The sequence below is a fragment of the Triticum aestivum genome, chromosome 3B, assembly GCF_018294505.1.
Source record: "Triticum aestivum cultivar Chinese Spring chromosome 3B, IWGSC CS RefSeq v2.1, whole genome shotgun sequence".
Classification (NCBI taxonomy): Eukaryota; Viridiplantae; Streptophyta; class Magnoliopsida; order Poales; family Poaceae; genus Triticum; species Triticum aestivum.
Genome location: NC_057801.1, coordinates 70,888,947 through 70,893,578, shown reverse-complemented (window position 1 = coordinate 70,893,578; position 4,632 = coordinate 70,888,947). Strand labels below are relative to the sequence as shown.

General features: G+C 52.5%; 1 pseudogene; it reads right to left on the bottom strand.

The window, feature by feature from the left end:
• Positions 1–817: 817 nt before the first annotated feature.
• Positions 818–4,168, bottom strand: LOC123067334 (uncharacterized; annotated as a pseudogene).
• Between the last annotated feature and the right edge of the window lie 464 nt (positions 4,169–4,632).

Here is a 4,632-nt window from a genome sequence, read left to right as displayed (position 1 = left end):
GCGGCGAGGATGGCCGACGACCGCTCCTGTACCGGACGTTCAAGGTTAAGGGCATCCTTCTGGATCCCTACAGGTGCGTTATATCTTTAACACTCAGCATTTTGTGTGATTTATTTGTTGAAATTTTAATAAACCATGTTCTAATTTTTTACATGTCACTACGGAACGAGGTAATCCCCTAATCGGTCAAACGCCGGTAATCCATAAACGATTTACTTGTGAAAGCTTACTTAGTAATCGGCCACGCCATAGTAATTTGGCGGGGCATGTAGGCGCACTCTGAACCGAGAGTGTCCTGTTGCATATGAACGTGTATAGAAACAGAATATTATCACCTCACAGCTTATGTTTTGAAACGTATAACTTGAAAAGATTGGTTTGGTTTCGTTACAACCAATGAAGTAGAATAAACAAAAACAAATCTTAAGATTACACGTGCATTGCACGTGCGCATTTACTAGTTTTCTAAAAACACCATCGATTGACCATCCACCAAACAAGGTAAGATGAAAAACTCGACCGCCGGGTAAATGTGTTATTTTTTTCTTTTTTACGTGCTGCATGGTAAATGTGATTAGTAAACTCAAAATTCATACAGGAACATGCAAAATTCTGTAGAGAGCGACACAAGTTGAAGAAGATAAAAAGGAGGCGTCAATTCAGTGGGCGGAAAACTATTATATACCATATGAGAAAAGAACATGCCAATAGATGGCAGCAAAATTTATCTAATGTGTAGTTTGTAAACCAGAAACTTGCTAGTCGAGGCTCGTCTTGTTCGTCACATCCTTCGAAATTTTCCGGCCCCTGCCGGAGCTCATTGTGAGGAGCCTACTGGCACTGCGCTTCGCCACATGGCCAGCGGCCACCTGCCAACTAGCGTGTCCTCGATCCTTATGCCGGGCATGGCGATGACGTCCTTTGCCATGTCGGTACTGAGCAGCTCCAAGAATCTGGCAGATATACGACAACATAATTGATCAAATATATCTAGGTCTAGCCTGCTAGTTGAAAGGATGCTCACCGTTTTCTTCGCCTCCTTGGCTAGGAGTGGCCAAGGCTGAATGAACTCGATGCAATAATCCTCGAGCTTGGAGCAATTGTAATAGTGAGCCAGCTTCGAGATGTCTAATGCGTTATCTTTTGAGATGTGCTCAACCAATAAGTTTTGACATATGGCCTTCATCCTGTCTAGGCCGAACCGACATGCCGCCCCGAGCATCTCTCCTGCCGCCCCTGTGGTAACGAGAGGTTCTAGCTTGTCGGTGTAGACAAAGTTGAGCATGGCCTTGAAGACATCAGCCTTCATACCGTCAACCTGTACGAGGTTGTCATCCCTGATATTCACTGCTCCTGCCATCGCTTCACATAGGATTGGCGATCGTGCGGCGATCACAAGACGGTGGGCGTGAATTTCGCTATTCTCAACCAGAAAATGAGTATTTAACCAAAAACTACCACAATTCGCGGAAACGTGACAGAAAACTACCACTTTACGATTTTGTCCCGAAAACTATCATCTTTTTAATAATCCGTGGCAAAAAACTACCAAGTGTGAAAACTGCACGCTTTGCCTGGGTTAAACCCGAATCTGACTACCCGACCCCACACATAAGCGGGCTAAAGATGCAATCGGGTCCCTAGTTTTTCTTAAAAAAAGCAATCCAGTCCGAGGTCAGCCCGAGGTCGCATATCTTCACCGCGCCCTCGCCGCCGACGAGGACGATGCCGCGCTCGTGCATCCTCGCGGCGCCGCTCAGGAGCTGCCGCATGACGCGGCGCGTCTCCTCCTCCGTGAACGGCCGGCGGCGAGCGCGCAGGACGTGGCCGAGGCTCGGGCCGACGTGCTCCAGGACGAGGCTGCACTGCCCGCTGCGGAGGTCCCGCGCAATGCCGTGCAAGTCGACGACCGAGGGGTGGCCGCGGCACGCCGCGAGGTAGCACGCCTCGCGCAGCAGGTCGTGGTGGAGCGCGTGTGCACGGTGGCGCCTCCTCTTGCCACCGTCGGGTGAGCGGACCAGGAACTTGAGGGCGACGTCCTCTCCAGTGGCGCGGTGGCGCGCCTTGACGACGACGCCGAAGTTGCTTGGGCGCGAGGCGGTGCAGGATCGAGGGGGCCTGGCGGAGGAGCTTGGCGAGGCGGCGGAGGGAGCCGGAGAGCGGCGGCGGCGGCGAGGGCCTGTAACGGTCGGCCTGCAAGGACTGGATTGCTTTTTTTTAAGAAAAACTAGGGACCCGATTGCATTTTTAGCCCGCTTATGTGTGGGGTCGGGCAGTCAGATTCGGGTTTAACCCAAGCAAAGCGAGCAGCTTTCACACTTGGTAGTTTTTTGCCACGGATTAATAAAAAGGTGGTAGTTTTCGAGACAAAATCGTAAAGTGGTAGTTTTCTGTCACGTTTCCGCCAATTGTGATAGTTTTTGGTTAAATACTCACCAGAAAACACACGTCCGCCCCGTCTCCACTCACCAGCAGATTCCCAAGTTGCGATGCGATGCTGGACTCGGGCACGGCGATCATGACCCTGGTTGTGGGAGAGCACGTAATAGTGTAGGGATGCGTGATGAGAGCAACGTTGCAGTGTATGGTTAAGGAGCCATCATGTGCTAGGTACTTTGATTTTGCAGACTGTAAGGTGATTAACCTTCCAAGTCCCCAGCGAAAACTGTTTTGGGAATATACTGCACATATTTGTTGTTCCACGTAATCTATGGCCATTGTTGACTTCCCACTTGGGTCAAAGATCTTGAAGGTGCTGGACACCTCGACGCCACGGTCCGGAGGATCAGTCAGCAGCCTGAGGTGCACAGAGATGTTCCCTTGGTTCTTTCCCTCATCTCCTGACGGACTCACCTCTATCCTCCAGTTAAAACCGCCGACATGGAAAGCACCCGAATGGATCACCTGGCCAACACCATGGCCCCTCTGAACGTCACAGAAGTTGGGTATCCTGAACTCGTGCACGCCGTGCACTTTTTGGGACATGTTCCAAGTGGCAGGCCATTATTGAGACGGTCCGAGGAGTTACTATGTGCGGCTACTCTTTCCATGATCTCGGTTATCAAAGAGCTGCAGCAGCTTTCTTTGATGATGAGCTCCTGGAACTCTTCTGTCTTGGTCAGAGCAGCGCACATGCCAGGGTCGGAAGCTATGTACTCGATGCAAGAATCCTCAAGCTGGCGGCAGCTGTAGCGGCCGCGCACGACCAGCAACGTCGCCATGACATTGGTGGTGTCCATGCTCTCGGACAATATGTTCTCGCACATAAGCCTCAGCCTCTCTATGTCATACCGATCGGCAGCCACGAGCAGGTCGCATGCCATGGCTTCACGGCGCCTCGCCGCATATCTCTGTTTGCAAGCAGGCTGGTCGACGATATCGTCTTTGCTTGTTGGTTTGATGGGCAGCTCATCGGTGTAGATGAAGCGGAGCATGGCTCTAAAGGTGGAGGCTCTCATGTCTTCGATAACGACGCGCGTGGCAACATCACTATCGTCATTCGTCTGCCAGCGGAACTGCGCAGCGAAGACCGGCGATTGCATGGCGAGCACGAGCTTGTGTGCCCGGATCTCGGTCTGCTCCACAACGAAGGTCACGTCTGAATGCAAGCAGAAGGTCTCATGTCTGGTTGTGACCCATCCACAAGCAGAAGTTTGCGGATATCCTGAGAGATGGTGGGTGGAGGCACCATGCAAAGTGGTGGCATGTCTTCAGTGGTGGGGGTGCACGCCTCGATGATGACGTCGACGGTGCAGTTGATGGTGAGGCAATCGTCTCTCACGTAGCTGCTCTCATCGGCAAGGAACGCGCGGGGAATCGAGATGGAGAAGACGTTGGAGCCTCCGCTTCGCCACACGGCAGGTGGCGACTCACCCAGGGGGTCCTCGATCCGGAGACTGGCCTTGGCGAGGACGTCCTTGGTGATCCAGTGGCTGAGAAGCTCGAGGGAGATTGACGAGAGTTCACCCTTATAATCGAACCAGCAGGCGAGCTCCCAGCTGTGGCCACCGGCGCAGAAGGCGCCGGACCTGATGATGGTGGAGCAATATTTGTCGGCGACGCTGCCGAGATGCTTCCGCTGGCTGTAGCCGGCGATGTCAAACTGGTGCGTGCCACGGACGAGCTTCGTCCTGTGCGTCGACGCCGTCTTCTGCAGCTCGGACGCCATGGCCGGGCGGTTCAGCTTCTCGATCGCAAGATCGATCGATGAGGATGCAAAGTTGCAAACGCAAACACGTGTGCCTAAGAAAACATAGATTTGATTGAACTCGATCTCCTAATATATGATTATTTTTATCAACTCAAAGAGGTTTATTAGTTGGAAAGACTAACGCCCACGTGTGGCAGTTTTACAACTCACCCACACGCGTGGATAACCGTCCAGTTGAGTTTGCACGAATCTTGACACATTAAGGCAGAATTCACATGCCACGTAGGACGAGGCTGGTGTGTGGGCGCTCGAGAGTTTGCCCACACGCCCGCAGCACGCGGTTTGGCAGTTGCGCTGTGTGGACGAATTAGTTTATGCCCACACAGCCAACACCTAGTTCACGCGCGTGTGGGCGAACTGATTTCGCCCACACGACACCCATATGTTGCCGGATGGCAAATGCAGTACGCGTACGTGGCAAC